Genomic DNA, 22,410 nt, shown 5'->3' with positions numbered 1-22,410 from the left:
GGGACTAACGGCCTGTGTCACCACCACCTGGCTTCTCCCTTCATTTTGTTAAGTACTGCTTCACCAAGTGTTCGGTTTTTGAACAACAGAATTACTATTCAAACTCCCACCTACACACACAGCTTTGTGCTATGTTATAAATGAAAACAGAATATAGTTGTCTCCAAAACATGCATAGGTTTAAAGCAAACTATTACTTTAACTATAATCGAATTTGGATTACCAAGTCAAAGAATTAAAAGCTTGAAGTTGAAAATCCCTAAGAGTCACATAAATAAGACATGAGCGATAGAAAATACATTCAGGATTTATTTTGCTTTTGCAAACATTTGGCATGATTTGCATCTGTATGGGCAAAAGAGGCAAGAGACAAAGTATCTACATGAACCATGGCTAATGTGTTATTATTTCCTTAATAAATTATTATTATGAAGTTATTATCTTAAGAAATTAAGATAGTCTTTAAACCACAAAGGTTGAGACAAAAACTCATTTAAAAAAAAATCTACAGGAAAACCTGGTCTACAAGCACTAACACAGACACACACACACACACACACACACACACACACACACACACACGCGCAAAAAAAGAATTTAAAACTCCCCTAAGATAATTAGAGGGGGGAAATTTAGAGTTAAAAAAAAAAAAGTGGCCTTCTGGGCAGCAGACGAGGGCCGGGACACGAGGAAGGGATTTCTAGGAATCACAGCCGATCACAATGTGAAAATCATCCGCTTCCTGCACTGGAAGTGGTGAAGTCAAACTGCAGGGCCCACCTGTTACTAAGGCTATCGAGGACATTACTGCTTTGTTTAGGAAGTTGTTGGAGGACATTACTGTTTGGTTTAGGAAGTTGTTCTAAATGACCTTTAGGGTCATGTCCAAGTGTTTGATTTTCAGTGGAAAGATGGGATGAACACACGCGCGCACACGCACGCGGAGCTGTATTCCAGAAGAGAACTTGGACCACTGATATTTTAAAACATGATTTTACAGGTGCAGAGCACAAGGGGATCAATCATTCCCTCAGAAACTGCCATGGCAGGAGAAGGGAAGGACACGCGGGATTTTCCTACCTCAGGAGTCTCTTCAGGTTAAAGATCAAACTCACTCCCGTCCAGTGTTCCTTAACAGTTTGACAACCATCTTTTTCTTGGGACAGATTCAGAGGAAACCACCACACTTCCATGCATAATTGCTCATGTAAAAACATGTCACACAGTGAACTGTCCCTGCTCTCCACCGGACTCAGGGTTCCCATGTGAGGAAGGCACTTCCTGGATGAGCACATAAAGGACAATGTGCCGGACTTCAGCTTGTCTCGGGACTAGGCTTAGCCTGCCAGTTTCCAGACAACTCAACAGACCTCCAGCAGCTTCGGACAGTTTCAAAAGAAATCAAGTCCACGACCCCATTCCCCCTGCACAGAGTGTCAACTCTCCTCACAGTTCACTCGGCAGTCTATATAAGAGTTGATCACATTTGTCAGTAAAAGTTGATTTTCCTTTCGGGATTCCTTGCTGGCCACTTCCATTTTCTAGATAGACACACTCTGCTAAAAGAATATGGATGGGCAGTTTCTTAGCTAACACTGAAACGCCATTAACCTCTGAACTCTTCGAAAGCGCTATGCTCCATTCCTGAGGACAGTTTCTTATGTGATTTACCAGGATGAACCAGGTAAAGGAAAGTAGACAGGGGTGTGGTAGCTGCTCCTTCTGCTCTAGTGTGTGAGATATTCAAATGTCTTCACCTAATTTTAATCCAACATCTCATATCCTCCAAATACCCTTCAATAAATATGTCTCAAAGTACGGCTCACTCCCCCCACAAAAAAAGTATTTTCTTTTCTCTTAGTTCTTAAAAGTGTTTTAAATTATAATTTCTCCTGAACAATAAAGCAGAAGTATGTGTCTAGGGCAAAAAAACTAAACAAAGATTTTTCCAGCCAATAAACCTGAAATGATGTTTAGGTACCCCAATTTAAAAACCATTAGCATACATATCATTTCTCCTTATTAGATACACCAAAACTGAGAAGAAACACTGTTGCAAAGTGGGAAACAAAAACAACAACAACAACAACCAACAACAAACAGAACCTCATCCAGTGTTTGAGGTGATGGACACCAGTAATATTTTCAAAAGACAATTCGCCATACTTTATCTACCCAAACTAACAAGAGTTCCAGCTACGTTGTCCTAGGGGTGTATGTCAATGGACGGCCACGGACATTCCCTACGAAAGCTACAAACAACCTAGGTGCTCATCAATGACGATCAGATAAATCACAAATAAACCTGCAGGTGAAGGACATCCCTGCACACCTTTAATGCATGGCAGATAGTGAAGAAAAGAATGAAGGGTAAATCTGAAAACAATTAAAACGAAAAAAAACAATCAAGCCGTAAGTTAGTACACACCACATAATCCTGTTAGCATTATCATAGGAAAGGGAAAATACACATAGAGAGTTGCATGCGCCAGTGCACACTTTAAAAGAAATGGATGGATACTTAGGTATTGGTCATGCAAGAAACTGATGGATTTCACTTTTTACTTCATTTCTTTCTTCACTAGTTTAACTGAATCATACGCTCTTACAACATTATGTTTTATAATCTCTACTTAAATGGATTGCTCTTGAACCTCTGACTGGAGAGTGTTGTAACAGCCTGTGGGATGAAGCTCGCCACACACCTTATCATGTCCAGCACTATTACACATTAACACCGAAATTCTAGCTACAGAGCAGAAGGCTACACACAGAGCAACTGCCTTTCTGCCCATCCCGTTCCTCTCTTAAACCTCACGGACATACAAGCTCGTCGGAGAGTACGGTCAGCTATGCGTTAGGCCTCACTTCCTCCAGCGACATCCAGCCCAATGCCTTAAAAGTACTGGCTATAAAAGTAAACCTTCCATTTGTCTGCTGTGAGATCATAGCTTTAAGTTTAGAATTTTAATGTAAAGAGCATGAATCTTCAACTTCCCCGACCACACAGAGGTGGCAATAAATTACTTCCCGATTAGAGAAACAATGATTTAATTAAAGCACCCAAATATTGTTTCCAATACTAAACAAAGCAACACCACAGCAAAAAAGGACAGGCACTTTTAAAAGAGTTCCGAGGAGCTTTTCTAAAATGGTGAGAAAATACACACATTTTAAGCAAGTATGCCGTATGGGCACATTTGATTGAAAAAGAAAAGTATAACGGATTGGACTGGAAGACTCAGGTGGTAGAATGCCTGCAGCATAAGCATGAGGACCTGACTTGAGGACGCCAGCATCCAGAGAAAGCTGGATGCAGAGATGTGCGTGCGTGCCTGTGTGCGTGAGTGCATGCGTGCGCCTGCGAGCATGAGGACCTGACTTCAGAACCCCAGCATCCAGAGAAAGCTGGATGCAAAGCTGTGTGTGCATGCGTGCCTGCGTGCGTGCGCGCACATGTGCAAGCCACCGTCATCCCAGTGCCCAGAGGCACACGGGCATCACTGGGGCTCCATGGACAGCCAGCATGGAGTAATCAGTGAGCTCCAGGTTGGGTAAGAGCCTGTCTCAAACAGTCAAAAGGAAGGTGCCTGATGTCACACTTTGACCTGCGCAAGCACATGAATGTATGTGCACACACATGAACATATGCACACATCACATAAAAATAAAGCACAAATGTATATATATATATATATATATATATATATATATATATATATATATAATTTTTTTATTTCTTGGTGTAAACTATGATTTTACACACACACACACACACACACACACCAAGCAAAACAAAAACATTAGGTTCAGCTTCTGGCACACATTTATAACAGTGAATAGGAACCACACATCAGAGTGGACTGATTATTGATTCCTTAATGGATTACTGCTGCACAAATTTACACTCACCAAAAAACCATTAATCTTTAGGTAATAATTATAAACCTATCACAGTACACACAGCATTTTGACTGAATTGAAACTTACTGCTATCTGCCGGGAAATGACCAATTTTCTGTTTCTCTGGTTCCAACCACAATACAGAATGGCAAACAGCTACTTACATCGAATGCTATTATAGGACACGGTTTGTAAGAGCCACAGCACCTATCATCTGTAAATTGCTATTAGAGAGGTGAGCAATCAAGTCCTTGTGGACTTTTTCTGATAATTCATTAGCTATGAAAACTGTAAATAAAATAGGTAGAAGACAGTTATGCTTATTAATTAGCATAACTAATAAAGGCCTTTCGTTCCTGGCAGGTTGTGGAGACAGCGTCACCGGGACACTGACAAGAGTTATGCTTCATATATGGTGTCAAGCCTCTCTCCAGATCTGCACAAGAAGCTTTATAAATAACTAAGATACAAGGGTAGGTCTCTGTATAAACCCTAAACTATTCTTGCGAAATGGTGCTTTTATTAAATACCCAGTGGGACACTGTTACAGTTAAGATGCTACTTTCCAAAAGACAAATCTCATTATGTCAGTTCTACCCAGCCTTCTGTAATCACTGGATAACAGTGTGAAAAAGTACTAATAAATTCATGTCTTAATGCTCATATTCTCCAGCTGTGGGGTTTAGATACTACCACCTCCTTCCAGATAGTTAATCACATTCTGAACCCCTTATTTGAGCTATAATGGGCAACAGTTATATGATGAAAATAGGCCATTATGGTGATATATTGTATACCCTAATAAACTTGCTTGAGGATCAGAGGACAGAGCCAGCCACTAGATTAGACATAGAGGTCAGGCAGTGGTGACACATACTTTTAATCCCAGGAAGTAATATGGCAGGGCAGAGAAAAGTATATAAGGTATGAGGAAACAGGAACTCACTCTGTTTAGGCTGAGGATTTCTTAGAGGTAAGAACTAATGGCTGGCTGTTCTGCTTCTCTGACCTTTCAGCTTTCACCCTGATATCTGGCTCTGGGGTTTTTATTAAAAGACCATCTAAGATTCAAACAATAGTTAATCCAACCCAATTACAGTAGTTTAGAATCTACAGTATACTTGTTTTCACACCCTAATCAAAATTTTGAGTTGATAGATTCAATTTTCTAAAATACAGAAGATTTTTTTAATAGAATTAACTAACTTTAAAAAAAGGTATATTCCCAAACACCCAAGGAACTGAAAAAAATGAGATTTGATTTTTTATGAAACATTTACTTTCCTAAGTACTATGAGATCATTAAATTACAATGATAATCAACCATAATAATTAAAATACTATTAAGTATAATATAAGATCAAATAGGAAAGCTAAATAAAGTTACCATTGTAAAATTAACAAAATGGGTTTGTGGAAAAAAAAAGACAGCTTTGTAAGAGTGAAATTTAGCAGGGGTGAACTTGGCTTCTCGTTTGTTTGTTTTTTAACAGATAAGAATATTCAAAATATTACAGCAATCAATTCAGAAAAAAATATAGTCTCTGGAATATAAATGGTACTTTACACTGAGTAGCTATTGCTTAACTCTCAAACCTTATAAAGCCCATGTAATAAATGTGAAAAATCATATAAAAATGTTTACAGGTTGTAAATAAAAATACCAAATGGCAGTAGAAAATGAGTTAAACTTATGCAAATCACTGCAATTATGTCTTAAAATGTGATAGATAGATAGATATCATTATTATTATTTTTATAACTGAAGGAACTGAGTTTAGAAAATTCAAGGACTTTTCTCAAGTTCATCTAGTCAATGGGTCGAACAGTAACATATCACCTAATTCTGTGCTGTAACCCCAAAAGTAAAGACTTGAATCCAGTTCTGAACAACCTGAAAGTCAGTCTTTTTTTTAAATAATTTATTTATTTTTATTTTATGTGCATTGGTGTTTTGCCTGCATGTATGTCTGAGTGAGGGTTCTCTGGAACTGGAGTTACAGACAGTTGTGAGCTGCCACGTGGGTCCTGGGAATTGAACCCAGGTCCTCTGGAGGAGCAGTCAGTGCTTTTTTTTTTTTTTTTTTTTTTTTGGTTTTTCGAGACAGGGTTTCTCTGTGTAGCTTTGCGCCTTTCCTGGAACTCACTTGGTAGCCCAGGCTGGCCTCGAACTCACAGAGATCCGCCTGGCTCTGCCTCCCGAATGCTGGGATTAAAGGCGTGCGCCACCACCACCCGGCCCAGTCAGTGCTCTTAACCGCTGAGCCATCTCTCCAGCCCCCTGAAAGTCAATCTTAACTACTTCCACAAAGCTATGGCCTGCAGCCACATTGTAGGCTGAAATGACTGCAGACTGAAGTAACAGGACAAGGCATGGCAGGACCAGCTTCCATTCAGGAGCTATGTGGGGATCACTGGCCAATGAAGGACTGGAAGTTTGTGGCAAGCAATGGTACTAGAGACCATCACATCGTCAAATCCATCTGAAGTCTCTATATAGATCATGAGAGAAGAGAATCTGCTGATGGAGACAGACTGACTGCCTGAAGATGACAGTGAGTAGTAGAGTCTATTCCACTGACTACAAGACCTCTAGGGGTAATCTAGGCGATTCCCCCATTTCCTTCCCTTAGAGAAGATGACACACCTCCCATTTCTACCAAAAGCATCTCGTTACGATGCCAACTTCCTGGATCGCCTCCTCCAATTCCAATAGACAACAATCCAGAAAAATGCAAACACAGTAAAAACAGAAACTCAGAAGTCAGTATTCACAGCTAAGCTCTGGGACTCACAGGCAGCAAAGAAGTGAACCCACCCCTCTCAAAGCATGAGGACTTTAAAAGAATAAGTGCTTTGCAATAAAATGATAAATACAATTCATAGCATCCGTCTCCAGGGCTGTGACCATTCCGACACGTGATCCTGAGGACACATTAAAATCGCCAATAGCCGTAAGCTTAACAATGAAAAGAAGCAGGTGGGGCATGCTGAACTATCAGACATTCTTAGGGGCCACCCAGTTGCTTATTTTTGCCCATCTAACTCAATCATTTTTTAAAACGGAATTTGTGGTTGGACAGTTTCATACAAGTATATATGACATTTTGATTCCTCTCTTCCATACTCTCTTATCTCCTTCCTGCCCTCACCAACACTCACCTCCCATCCAGACCTGCCCCTTTCCCAGGTCCATGATTTTTGGTTTTGTTTTGTGACCAGAGCTTTCTGTGTAAGCATTGACCTGGAAGTGTCCATTGGAGCCTGGTAGGGGTCATCATGGGTTCACCCAATTTTTAAATTGTAATTTAAAACAAACTTTGAAAGGAGATAAAATTATTTTATAGTGACTCAAAGCACTCACAAAATTTTTTAAAAAAAAAGGACAAAAAAAAAATCAAGCAGAAAATGACACATTTATTAGCTCAAAAGGTTCTTTACCACCATTATCATTAAATTGCTACCACAGATTTACAAACCCCAGCCTGCATCTTCAGTTAGGATTAAGCATGCTGCTTTCCTATGTAATGTTACCAGTTAAATATTAAAGACTTAATTCACAGATCTTTGTGCCAAGCAAATTACATTTTATGAGCTTGCAAATAGCATACAATTTTGTTGTAACATTTAAGAAAAAAAAAGAAAAGAAAAGAAGAGATTCAGTGTTAAGATGGCCTGGGGCAGGGAGATGGCTGGGAGGTAAGGATGCTTACCACCCAGCCTGAAGACCTGAGCTATTTCTGAGACTCACATGATGGAGAAAGAAGTAAAACCCATTCGTGAAAGTTGTCCAGTGACTGCCTCATGTGTGCTTGCAAGTTAGTGTGTGTGCGCGCACGCGCGCGCGCACACGCGCGCGCGCACACACACACACACACACACACACACACACGCACACGCACACAAACACAAACTCATAAGTACATAAACGTAATGAAAATATGGCCTGTTAAAATACATTTGATAGTCTCTACACTAATGAGCACACTGCCTTATATCTTTCGGCTCTAGGGAATCCTGACAGACTAGATAATGGTCGCTCATCCAACAAACGGCGTGGACATTGTTTAGACACATTTAAAGAATATTTCAAGAAAAGATTAAACTGAGGGGGAACCATTCGGGAAAGCCTGTGTCTCCCACTCCAGGTACTATTATAATAATGACATCATGGTCAGATGTGATAATCACCACAACTGCCAGAGGAAAATTGAGGTCTGGCCTCCCAATCCAGCATAAACAGAACTGTCCAACAGTTTCCATGATCTTTCATTTCTACATTCTGGATAAAAATGGACTCAAAACAATAGTGTTACATGCCTTTTTCATGTATCTACTGAAAGGCCAATTTATGTTGTTAAGAACTTGGATCCGAGAGATTAGAAATACCACTGGAAAGAAGACTACTAACAATGACTTTAGAACTCTAAGCATTTCCACCTTTTAACTCATCCTTCTTCCCCGTAAGTAAAAGAAAACTGTCTGGGAGCAGATTTTTAGCTCTTCTGGTTAGGGTGTGAGCATCTGGCTATCCTCTACCGAACTCTCCTGGAGTCATCTCTCAACACTAGTGATGCTGTCGGGAAGCCACATAAAGCTTTCAGACACCCTGAGCTTCTACGTCAACTGAGTCTTCTGCTCGAATGAGTGTGGAGAAGAGAGGCTGAGCTGGAGCTCACGCGGCGGCGCATTCATTTTAAAACTGGATGACGTGATCTCTGGTGTCCTCAACAGATAACATAATTGAAATGACCAAAGCAAGCAACTGATCAGGTGGCATCTAGACTGACTAGGATAGGGGTTTAATTCATTCAGCCAATCCACATTTGCAATGTATTCCGAAGTCCGTCGACAGCTTTCTTAACAGAGAGACCACTGTCCATCGGCCACCATGTTAGCTAGCTTTCGTGTAAATGAGAAACTCATATTTTTTAAAAGGCGTCTTGAAATGCACTAGACATTGTAAGAAAAGCTTCCTGACTTTCCTTTACGGATCCCTACAACCAGAAAAGATAAGCATCAGCCTGTCCTCGTTTATAAACCAGTCAAGGAAGACTGGACGCTGACCAGACCCAGACCCCCAACTCCAAAGCCCTCCTCTGTCTGCTGCCCTCAAGTTGCACAAATTAGAAGGCCACTTTCCCTGCCCTCAAGCTGTTTCCAGTCCTACAGGACAGAAGCACTGCGCCACAGTCACCAAGCACGGAGAAACGGGACAGGAGATAAAGAAACTCTTCCCAGCTTTTAGAGAAGGCACGGCTAAAACAAAACGGTCGGCAATATGGACCCATCATGTGTATGCCCAGGTAACTTTGACCAAAGGTCCAAAGGCTAGTTAATGTTGACACATGAAAAAAACAAAGACAAACAAAACAACAACAACAACAAAAAAAACCTCTCTTTATATATATTCTGCTGTGAAATCTTTGGAAAGATATCCCATCTTCTCCCTGATTCTTGAGAAGGTAAGAGGAAAAGCAGACCGGACACATGTCTGACACAAAGCTCTGAGCTGAGCAACAGCAAGACAACAAGGGGGAGAAGACAGGATGGTTAGTACGGAAATCCTCGAAACGTCAGAGTCACACCAGGAGTTCACTCACTGCCACATCTTAGCATGTCAGCACACAAGGTCACACTAAAGAAGAAAATAAAAGGCAAAGAGAAGTAAGACACTCTGGACAAGGCTAAGAAGGTCCGTAAGTCTGGCAGTGCCGCCCTCTCCCCAAACACAGCTTCTCAGTCGCCATCCTTAAAAGAAATGTATTGCTATGCGTAATTACTACTTCAATTATTCCCCACACAAACATGGCAGGTTTGCTTGTGATTTGCTTTAATTAGGTAATTTTGTTTTCATTGCTTCAGTAATTGATTTGAATACAACAGCATTAATAACGGCTCCATAGCTGGCTACACATTTAGTTTCAAACAATATCCGTGAGTCTGTTTACCTGGAAACACCAATACAGACCGAAAGGGAAATATCTAGTGAGACATGCAGGCATCTTGTGAAGTTCTCAGATAATGACTTAGGCTACTTCAAAAACATGATGTTGCCAGGCGGTGGTGGCGCACGCCTTTAATCCCAGCACTTGCACTCGGGAGGCAAAGCCAGGCAGATCTCTGTGAGTTCGAGGCCAGCCTGGTCTACAAAGCGAGTTCCAGGAAAGGCGCAAAGCTACACAGAGAAACCCTGTCTCGAAAAACCAAAAAAAAAGAAAGAAAAAGAAGAAAAAAGGAAGAAAGAAAAAAGAAAAAAACACATGATGTTAGTGAAAAGCAGAGACCAAAAGTCCTTTCTTCCATAGGAGACCATTAAATAATACAATAATATAAATTTAACGGAGGTGTGGGGTCCTCCTTCGCTATGACTTGACTCAGCTTTTCTCAACTTACAAATGTTATAAGCCACTAATTAATAACCATCGTTCTGTTTAACCCACCATATGCCAGCCACCATTCCAGAAAATCTACACACATAGTTTCTAATGCTCATTACCACTATCCCCAGGTCATGCCCACATTTCACAAATCAAGCTGAGATCCCCCGAGATCGGTCCAGATACCCACATTTGGTAAGAATCAAGGGAGGAGAAAGAGGAAAACACACTCAATTATATCATTTTAAAAATATAATTAATTAGTCTTCAGTGACAAATAATGAAGTATTTAAGTACCACCCCAAAATTGAAGACTCTTCTGAGATGAACTAAGTCCCGGGCTTAATTTTAGTCTGGACATTATACTTAGGCTGTGAAATCATTTTGCAGAGTGTATCTTAGAAATACAGTAATTACTTCCAATAGTCTTTAAAAATTGTTTTATTAAGCATGTTCAGCACATTCCTTGACTATTTTTGTTTATACTATGTAGCTCTGGCTAGCCTAGAACTCACTTTGTAGGCCAGGCTGGCTTCAGACTCACAGAGGCCCACGTGTCTCTGCCTCCCTAGTACTGGCATTGAAGCCTTGAACCACCACACCCAGATTGGCCTTATTATTTATGGGTTTCATGAACCTTTTTTTTACAGTAATTTACAAAGTATAATGCACATAAATTTCAGCTCATGTCTCATAAAGTTTTATTGAAGAATTAACACTGGGTTAATTTCAGAAAAAATGTTTTGATGGGTAAAAGCCAACATGGGGATTCCGAACCCTTGGTGGAGTGTGAGCTACAGAAAGTCTTGTCACACTGCAGTGAAGGGAAATGGCAGCTGAGGGACAGGACCAATGTCTAAGGCATCCTTGACCACTTGAGAATACACTAGTTAGGTATTTCATATGCAAAGCATTAGTATTAAAGCATTATGAAAAAAATAAAGCCAATCAATGTGATCAAGGTGGCCTCTGGTCAAAGTACCAGTTCGTTAGATAATCTGCTGTAGGAACTGCTGACTATATACATGTATATATACACAGACACTCTCTCTCTCTCTCTCACACACACACACACACACTCATTCTCTCCCTCTCTCTCTCACACACACATATACACATACACGCACACACTTCTTTCTCTCACACACATACACACACACACACACACACACACACACACACACACACACACACACACAGCTTGGGCAGGCTTCCACCTAGTTATGTAGCAAAGAACGACCTTGTACTCCTGATCTTTTTTGTTGTTTGTTTGTTTGTTTGTTTTTGAGACAGGGTTTCTTGTGTAGCCCTCCCTGGCTGTTCTGGAATTAGCTCTGTAGACCAAGCTGGCCTCAAACTCAGAGATCCACCATTACCACCACCCGGCACTCCCGATCTTGATTCCCCTTCCTGATTGCTAAGATTACAGACAGACATGTGCTACACGCCCGATTTATGTGCTCCTGGACACAGAACCAGGGCCTTGTGCCAACTAGACAAGCACTCCACCAACGGCTCCATCGGCAACCCCTGCACCCTTAACTTTGACGTTGCTCTTACCAGCCAGTGTTTTTAGGCCAAACATTTAAGATGCTGGTTTTCCCAACCATCCACCCTCCCACTTTCCACTTCCAGGTATCTGAAGAAGCCTGTTTCTTCCCACTGAATCCAATGCCTGTCCATTCTCCTTCCACAGAACCGCTCTTAGGGCCATATTCTTCACTTAGGCAAGAACGTTCCTTAAGTGACTGATAAATTTGGATTTTCTTTTGTTTACATTTTCTGGGGAAAAAATGAACAGGAGGAATAGATTCTATGTCGTTTGCCATTTGACTGTCTACTAGCTCTTATTTTACAGCTCCAGCGGAGTGGATTTTTCTCTCACTTAGGAATTCGCCATTCTGATCCTTCATGATCTGTCTTGGATTTTTCTATCATTTCACACCTTTGTTCTTTTTCCCCCCCTTTTCTTTTTCAAATGCCTCAACTAATTGCACTGGTCCTACCTCATTAATAGTATACCACAGTCATCTTACTGAAAACAGTCTCTGTCTAAACATGTTCACATCAAGTATCAGCAATACTTGGACTGGGGACACGGCTCAGAGGGTAAACTGCTTGCGGTGAAGGCATGAGGACCTGACTTCAGTTCCACAGAACTCACTTTTTAAAAAAAAGCCAATAGTGGTAGCGTGCACCTGTAACCCTAGCTCTGAAGGATGCAGACATGGGCAGATCCCAAGGCTTCACTGGCCAGCCAGTCTAACCAAATGGGTGATCTCTGGGTTCAGTGAGAGACCTATTCTCAAAACCAGATAGTTAGAGGGCAATAGGGGAAGACAACAATGTTGACCTCAGACTTCACATATGCCCCTACACACTAGACACACAAAATGAAAAGAGAAAATGAAATTTAAAACCATGAAGCAACACTCAATGGAGTCATAAACTAATGAGTATGCAAAAGAGAATAATAAGGCTATTATAAGAAAGTAAACTTGTAGCCAGGCAGTGGTGGTGCACGCCTGTAATCCCAGCACTCAGGAGGCAGAGGCAGATTGATCTCTGTGAGTTCGAGGCCAGCTTATCTACAAAGCAAGTTCTTGGACAGCCAGAGCTGTTACACAGAGAAACCCTGTCTCAAAAAACCAAAAGGAAAGAGAAAGGAAGGAAGGAAGGAAGGAAGGAAGGAAGGAAGGAAGGAAGGAAGGAAGGAAGGAAGAAAGAAAGGAAGAAAGAAAGAAAGAAAAAAAAAGAAAGAGAAAACTTGTTTGTTCTATATGAGACAGAACAGAAAATCTATGTGTAATTTTTAACTCCTTCTTCTCATATTTCTTTTTCTGTTATCTGCTACAAATTCTCCCTTGTTTTTGCCAGAAATCATTTTAGCATCTTGATGTGCATTATTAAGTGCATAACATCTTAATCTGTGAATGGATATCACCCACATTTAGGAGTACAGCATATTATCTGGAATTTTAACAGCAGTATAGCCATTAAGAATTTACAGACAACTAAAACAGTATTCAATAAATATGAGGCTAATATTTGCATACAGAAGTGCCCTCGGGTTTCAATATTTGCCCTCGGGGGCAGCACTTGACCATTTTCAGAGGGCGTAATAACACTGCCATTCGAGGCCAAGCTCCTGGGTCACAGCCGCAATCGGCTCTCTCACAGAACAGCTCCGCGTTTTATTTCTTTGAAAGATGGCTAACTGAATCAATTTATTTTTTTATTTTAATTGCACAAGTAGCAAATGCATTCATTCTTTATAAGAGTTCCAAAGAATGTAAACCTCTTTACAATTTTTTAAAAAAGGCCAGTCTGCACACTTACAAATCATAAAAATGCATGAAAGGCATAAAAGGCACAAGGTTTTCTCTTGGTTGAGGTTTCATACACTGTTCACCTATGTGCCTTAAAACATAACTAGCATTATCTTGTACAAAATGGAATGAGATCTGTTATCTAATTCATTAATGGGCTCTGAGATTTCTTGATTAGTACTCCAACTAAAGCCACTTAAATTCATTAAGACATATACAGAATTAGCTTCACTGCAGTAACCTGCATAAAAACAACCTTTTGACTTCATGTTGCTGAGACACATAGGGTCTATTTTTCAGTTTGTTCTGTTCTCCAGATCCTGAACCTAAATAGTCATTGGGTCATAAACTTGAGACAGGTGACTAGCGTATAGTTGACACTTTGAGAATTTAGATACACAGCAAACACCAGTATTCTTTTCTAGTTCTCAGTCTGTATAAGCAAAATCAGCTGTTTTCAAATACTTTACAAAAGTTTAACATCGTAATAGAATTCACTTTATATTTAAAAATAATATATTCGTCAGTATTTTTACTCTGTGTAATTTTGAACAATATCCCAAATGATTAGGTACTGCTTATCTTTTGTTTAATAGCTACAAATTCTATTAAAATGCCCACTTTCCAATTTTCAGATGACAAACAATGCTTTATAAAGTATTTGGGATGGTTATTTTGTACTCAGTAATTGAACAAATTCTCAGCCTTATAAGTTACATAAATGCCACTTTTCAAATTAACAGTAATCAATGTATTGAAACTTAAGTGATATCAGACCACCTAAAAGATAAAAATTTGTCTAAGTCTAAATAAAGATCATATGTAAGACATTTTATAAGAGAAACCCATTTGTGCATATACACATAATGCATTAAAATGTGTATATTTTAAATAACAAATGTAAAACACGAAACCTTATGAGAATGGGCACAGTAGAAAATGTCTATACAGTATAGTTTTACAAAAATGGTGCCTTTGCAGAACTCAACTGAAAATTCTCAGCGTTAATTCAACTGAAAGGGAATAATGTAGTACCCCCAGCCCTTCAAAACACTACCAAGCCTTACATTTAGTAAGAAGTAGGCAGAGCTGATACAGTCAGGTGTAAGGAGATCTACAGCTTCAATGATAATAAGAGAGTAATGACAAAAATGTCAAGGGTGTCGACACCATGAATGCTAATTTATTAGAACGTGACTTTTCACTGATTAATTACATGCTCTTCAAAATATCTGCAATGCACAAGAAAAGTTAATTGAAGCATTTCATCTCGTGCATGCTACTAAAAACAGCTTTAAATAAGTGACAGAGAGCTGTCTTTAAAATTACATATGGAATTCAATCTGTAAACTCTAAATGTTCTGTGGAAAGACTGTACAATAGTACTGAAGACGATGATACCTCACGGAAGCACTCACAGCATCGTTATCTTGGGTCCCGCTGAAAATGATTGTACAAGAAAACTTTCAAGAGAGCTGTAGACTCTAACAGATCATCTTTTGGGGACAGCCTTCAAGATGACAAATATTTAAGAATGAGGTATTATAAAAATAAACACATACTTGGAAAGACACGGGTAAGTTAGGCTTTTAAGTTATTTAACATCTAAGAAATCAGAATTCCAAATTACTTCGACTTGGTCAAAAGCACTTGTCTTAAATAGGTATGCAATATGGTATGCTTAATAGTTATTTCATTCAGTAAATGTTTTCTGGTCATCTACAGGGCATACCATATATGGGGACTAGGTAGACAGATAAAATGTGACCGTAGTCATCAATGACAGCAGGAGAAATATCAGACTTGTTTCTCTGCAATCACCACGTGATCCCATGATACAAATATATGCTTTACAAATATTCTGTCATTTATACTCAGTACTTACAATATCTTTTATAATGGCTAACATGAAGTATTATAATTATGAGAGAGAATCTCATTTGCAATGGTCAGACTATGTCACTGGTTCCAGGGAATACTTTTTGTTTTGTTCTTTCAATCTTGAGCTCACTGGAGGCGACTTTTCCAAGTGTCAGAGCTCTTTCTCATCTTCACCTAAAACAGCAGTAAAGCCTCTTAAACTGCTGACCACATTCACCTGTCAATGCTTCTGTGAATCCAAGTTGAAATTTACTACAATAGGAGTTGAGGAAGCCTTTACAGGCAAGGTAAGATTGCCTCTATGGGTTTACATTTTAAAATCAACACTTAACAAATTTAAGACAGATATAAATCACATTAAAGAAAATGAATAGATCCCAGGCCAGCAAGTATTGCTTATAACTTGATTACATGTATTAATGTAGGTAATAGATAGAATTTGGCTGTGTTAGCTGAGGAAGGCAGGAGAAGAAGAAGAGGAGGAGGAGGAAGAAGAAATTGTTGTTGTTGTTGTTGTTGTTGTTGCTGTTGTTATTTTGGAGCTTTTCACTGAAACCAGAGCTGGGCAGCCTAAATCCACTACCATTTAAAGGAGAAGAAATCATATCGAAGGGGTAGCAGCGCTCTCTCTATGGTGGGGCTGAATACACTGGGCCATTAAATACTTGAATCTGTAACTCTCCCAGTGACCTTCACTCCTCACCCATGTAGGTCAGTTCACAAGAGAGAAATTATCTGATCGAGCCAAGGGGAGTGCAGGCCCTATGTTATGGAATGAAATAACAATTCCCCGGAGCCCTTAGAGATGCCCTCTTCCAAGCCCCTCATCATTTTCCATTCCTTAAAATCAGCTATGTATCACAGAAAGTAAGTGTTCAATAAATGTTTGCTAGACCAGTTAAATACTCATTTAACAGAGTTCTGAATTCCTTACATAAAGGAAGTCTCAGGTGTTCCAGTTATTAACATTCATATAGAATATGGCACCTTAGGAAATTCCTATTTTAAAATTAAATTCTCTAATACATATTTTTAAACAAGTGTGTTAATTAAGGCATTAGCAGTAGCACATTATTCCCTAGGTAATATTATACATTTTTAAAAAAAAAAAAAAAACAATACATATAGTATCTACATATTTATCTCAAAGTTCTGAAAAAGAATCTGGATTAGAATGCTAAAATTCCTTGACTACGCAGAAGTGACTGGCACTCAGCTAATAATTAGTCATATATTATGAGTTACCTATTTATTAAGAAAGATATATGTTACTGAATAAATGTAATTCATTAGAATATAAACATTTGGATTTATGGCACATATTTGGCTTAGAGCTTTAAAATATATATATAATGTATAATACTAAATATACCACAAAAATTTTAATGAAAAGGGCTCAGATATTTTATTTAAAAAATCAGTGAGTCAATCCCATAAGTTAACTCAACTTCTGAAAATAGAATAAAAGGATTCTGTTAAGCAAAGAGTTTACAAAATCATGTGCTTGTCCATTTTAACAGAGAATTTTTGCTCAATGGGATAATTGAGGGAGTAAGGCCACTGATCAAAATTTTAACAATTACTGACGAGTGAATTTTTAAGAAACACCGGTGTTAAAATAACACAGCAGCGAAGCAGTGAAGTGAAGAGGCATAATTGCCACTGACGAAGACTTCATACTTCAGTCTAGCCTGTCCCGCTATTAACTGCTATCACCTCCCAAACTCAATTTGGGGAAATTATTTTCCAATAATTTAGCTCTAAGTAGTCCCTGTCTTTGCTGACAGACAGGACACACCCCCATCTAACCAGGAACTTAAGGACCGTGATCAACTTCCCATCTCCTAAACGCTACTGTCAAAGTCATGCCCACTTTAAAACGCGACCCACACCCTTCTTTCTTCTCTCCCTCTTCATCTCATGACCGCTAGCTCTCATGGCTTGTCACTTAATCGTTACAGCAGCCTGATAGAGATGCCCCGGCTGGCTATCCACAGCCCATGCCCCTGCCCCCCATGTTACAGCCACTAAAACCCACGTCAATCAAAAACACTGAAGTCACCTGCTTTGTTAGCACCCTGGACTCCACTAAAAGTTAAAGCCAGGTTTCCTGTCATACAAGATATCCCAGTATCCTACTTTGATTACCTCTCCAGAGCCATCTCTTGACTTCAAATTCCTACAGGCCAACTTTACACTCCAGAAACACCAACCTGCTCATTTCTCGTTCCCAGAATGCTATATGTTATTTCTCACCCCTTGCTGGGAGTAACCATTTAATGAAAGTCTTTCACTTCTTCCTCAAGTCCTTTATACTTACTACATGTCGGCTAAAACAACTTCTCTCTAGAAAATTCCCTCTTAAATCGTATGACTTCTCACCTACAATCAAGACTCATCTTACTACAACATGATACTGAGTATAAGTTGTTGTCTATCTCCTGCAGGAGAAAAACAGGAGACCTCTCTATTCACCTCACCTTATAGAGAACAGCAGGCAAACATTTATTAATTTAATCTACTAGAATAATAAAGCAAAATGTCAACCGTCTAAGACTAATAATCATACTTTTAATTGACATCAAACAAACTACCACACCAAAAATGTACAAAGTGAAGGACAAAGTGATTATGAGATAAGAATTTGGCCGGGCGGTGGTGGTGCCCGCCTTTAATCCCAGCACTCGGGAGGCAGAGCTAGGCGGATCTCTGTGAGTTCGAGGCCAGCCTGGGCTACCAAGTGAGTTCCAGGACAGGCGCAAAGCTACACAGAGAAACCCTGTCTCGAAAAACCAAAGGGGAAAAAAAAAAAAGAATTTATGGCACTCTGGGATAGAGAGATGGCTCAGTGGTTAAGAACACATACTGCTCTAGCAGAGGATCTGAATTTGGTTCCCAGAACCCATTACCACCTGTAATTCCACTCCTGGGAACCTGGCACTCTCTTCTGTACTCCGTAGGCACCTGAACGTGGGCACAATTATCCCCACATAGACATACTCATAAATGAAAATACAATACATTTTTATAGAAGAATTTATCATACTGAATTCAGAAGCATTCAATGAGACTAAGGTTTAGATAGATGGAGACTCCAGGAAAGCACTGATGGTTAACATGGATAGAAAACTCCATTAGGACTTTCTGTTTGCTGTCTTAATGACTGGTTTCTCTGGAGCACAACGATAAACAAAGACCTCTACATATACCAAAACGAAAAACCTTTACTTATGAACACTGAAACCACTAAAAGAAAAAACCCAATACATAGGCCAACTCCACTACTTTCTAGCCAAACACTTCATAGATGCGCCAAATAATGGATAGTTTTCTTCCATTTTTAGACTAAATTATCAGAAATGCTGCCTCTGTTCCGTGGCCCCATGCAATAAACAGCCAGAACAAAAGGCCCAGATCTCAAACAGATCTGGATCTGAAGACAATGCCTTTTCCTTGTGAGTCATTTGTACATTAAAAAAATAAATAAATAAATAGCTTGACTGTCCTGAGCAACAATCTCAGTGACCACTCATCAGATCCAACCACGTGTTGGGAGCTGTGCTGAGCAGTTTTCATACATTACCCCATCTAAATATCACAACAGCAGAGTAGGGTCGGTTTTAGTCAGCCCCAAGTTCCAGGTGAGAAACTGGAGCTCAGAGAGGTGATGTGAAATGCCGTACTTCGCACTCAAGTTAGGGGAAGTTAGTAGGTTATTAGGAAAGCAAGCATTCTAGCATAAGTCAGTGAATGCTCATACACCTTTTGATGTTCAGCTTTATGTTATCAAGCACAGAAATTCTTTCCCCTCCTCACAGAGTTAGTGTGAAGACCAAGAAAAGAATATGGAAAGCATTTCTCCCATCATCAGAGCACCTGGTGTACCCACAATAACGTATACAAGTCTACCTCCACCCAATCCAGCAGTGATAAGGATTGTAAGGAAAAGGGAATTCATAAATACTCCTAAATATTCTTTATCAGTTTCAAAGGAGAGAGATTCTGAGTCTCTATTCACAAAGGGGAAATACTATCAGACCAATGTACATATACATATATAAAATATGAAAAAGTTTTTAAAAGAAGCAATGTATTTTGCTTCAATTTTTGGACGGGGATGCTTATTTTCTATAATATCGTAAGATCAAAATACATCAATATTCAAAATACATCAGTGTATCAAAAGGGAAGAGAAGCATTGGCTCCTGGTGTCCTCCTACATGATGGCTTATAGGAAGATTCCCGGTGAACTTATCAATCATGTTACCTTTAAAAAGAGAAAAAAAGTCCTTCAAGGAGGAGAGACAGAGTTCAACAGATACATAACCTTTCTACAGAAAGCTGCCTTGTTTTCCCAAGAAAGACCTTAATGCTCATCTCTAAGCAGCCTTAAAAAAGAAAGAAAGAAAGAAAGAAAGAAAGAAAGAAAGAAAGAAAGAAAGAAAGAAAGAAAGAAAGAAAGAAAGAAAGAAATGGAGTAGCCAGGCTGGAATGAGGCGCAGAGGAAGAAACACAATGGTTTTTGCTCTTAATTACCTGCAAACATATGCTAACACTTGTTTCCTTTTTAACTTTTTTCCTTTTTTTTTCTCCATTTGATACAGTCATGACACTTATCTCTGATAGATGTCAAGACATTACGTCGGAGCTCTTTGTTGTTGTTTTAAATTTTCTAGCAGATGAGAACTAAATGTCAATATATACACCTGCACACACACACACACACACACACACACGCACGCACGCACGCACGCACGCACACACGCTCGCTCACACACACACACACACACACACACACAACTTCACTGCTATGAGTCCAAACAGCTAGGCTTTACATCCAGCTCAGCTGGTGTTACATTAGGGTGTGACCTATGGAAATGCACCCAAGGATGACTGCCAAACTAAGCTGTAGAAGACAACTCAGAGAGCCAGGGAATCCCATAATAAGCTATATTATACAAATCACATTGGAGGGCAGCTTGACAAGAATACTGACATCTCTCCATCTTCATACCAGTATTCCTCTACGTCTAAAATGCTGGGGGGGTTTTGGTTTGGGGGGGTCACTAAAACATGGGTCAACATTGGACACAGCAGACAACATCACAGGCTGGCATGGCAGAGACAAGGGTTAGCTAACCAACCCTCAAGATAACACCCCCACTCTGAGTACTTCGTCTTCCTTCAGTGGCTCGAGAGGTCAACTGGTTTCTTCCAGCCTCAATTTTCACATGTGAGAAATAGAACTCGGAATACACGTCTGCCTCACTGTGTTCTAAAAACGGAAACCAGCTATGAAAAGAAGGAATGTAAAGCGCTATGAAAAGAATAAACTAGATTCCCTGACCTGATTATTGGTGAGAGCCCTGTAAAACTAGAATTACTACTTCTTCCGATCCCATACATGCCACCTGGTCATCAAGCTGATCAGCAGTAGTGACTGCATGGCTGAGCTTTAAAGTAATAGAAACGAAGTTTAAGCCACACTGTATTTCCATATTATTTAAGGTATAACCTGCTCGGAAAATGCATTTATTGGCCTAAAAGTAGATGTAAGAAAAAAATATGAATTTTGAGCCTCAAAAAATTGTTCAAAGACTAATGAGATGGTTCAGGGGGCAAAAAAGCTTGCTGCCAAGGCTGGTGGCCTGAGATCGATAGCCATGATCCACACAATGGAAGGGAAGAATTAACTCCAACCCACTCTTCTATGGCCTTGTAATGCACGCCATGGCATGTGCACATACACACAAATCAATTAGTAACTATATTTTTTTTTTTTTTTTTTTTTTTTTTTTGGTTTTTCGAGACAGGGTTTCTCTGTGTAGCTTTGCGCCTTTCCTGGAACTCACTTGGTAGCCCAGGCTGGCCTCGAACTCACAGAGATCCACCTGGCTCTGCCTCCCGAGTGCTGGGATTAAAGGCGTGCGCCACCACCGCCCGGCGTAACTATATTTTTTAATGAAATGTTAAAAACAGACAGCCGTAAGTATAGAATAGTTTGAAACTGATACTCTGGCAAGGATACAAGAATTAGGAGCAAGCTAACCCAGAAACAGACTGAATCACAAGGTAAGTTTCATCTCACAGGCCAAAACACAATACAGATTATTTTTATATCATTCTGTCTGAGTTGTCTATTTCAGATTCTTAACTTCCAGATTCTATGTCTAAAGTCACTTAACACTGTGTATTTCCAGTAGCCATCAAGGCACATACTGTCATCCTTGACACCGAAGATTGTCAGCAAACTCAACATGGACACTAATGATCTCAGGCAACAATGTCCACACTCCTATCAAAGAGATCTTTATTCTAGAAGAAAAAGTCTAACGTGTTCTGCGAAAAATCACTCTAAAACACAGGAAGGGATCATTATAAGATGTCTGGATCACTAATATCTGTTACTTCCTTGAAGGTTATCTTATTCGTGATTTTAAAACCCCAAACTGTCAGGCATTATAACATTTTTCCTTCTCTACCAAGTCGTCCCTGCTCTAATCCTGTACTGTCAAATAACGATGGCTGCTGTCATTGTTTTTATGCCATAGCTGACACCCGGTGTACAGATGCCCTTCATCTTAGAACAGTCACTGAGGCCACTAAACTGATGATCGGTATCTTACTTATAATGATACTGACCCCTTTCCTGAAGGCAGAGTAAATGGGCTATCATACCTTACCGGTGCTACGGGGCAGGATGCTAGTTTATGAAAGATCATGGATTGGTTTGGTTTTTTTTTTCTTCTTCTTCCTCATGCTACTTAAATAGAATCCTTTCCCCCCCATCACACATACAATCCCTCTTTCCCACTTACTAAACGCTATCTTATCCTATCAAAAAAGTTTGCACACTGACTTCTAGTTTTAATACTTCCAGTCCAAACTTTAATTCCATGTTTGGAAGAAGTGGACTT

General features: G+C 39.7%; 1 protein-coding gene across 5 annotated transcripts in view; it reads right to left on the bottom strand.

The window, feature by feature from the left end:
* Ikzf2 (IKAROS family zinc finger 2) overlaps nt 1-22,410 on the bottom strand; it is a 156,011-nt gene that overhangs the window by 128,692 nt on the left and 4,909 nt on the right. Inside the window, exon 1 of one of the 5 annotated variants that reach the window (XM_059278304.1) lies at nt 1,081-1,234. The exons of the other annotated variants lie outside the window; for them this stretch is intronic. The gene's annotated coding sequence lies outside the window, so the exon portion shown is untranslated. Of the gene's footprint in view, nt 1-1,080; nt 1,235-22,410 lie in introns of those variants that run through there. 5 annotated transcript variants of the gene reach the window in all.

Source organism: Peromyscus eremicus, chromosome 13 (genome assembly GCF_949786415.1).
Source record: "Peromyscus eremicus chromosome 13, PerEre_H2_v1, whole genome shotgun sequence".
Taxonomy (NCBI): Eukaryota; Metazoa; Chordata; class Mammalia; order Rodentia; family Cricetidae; genus Peromyscus; species Peromyscus eremicus.
This window is presented reverse-complemented; position numbering and strand designations above follow the sequence as displayed.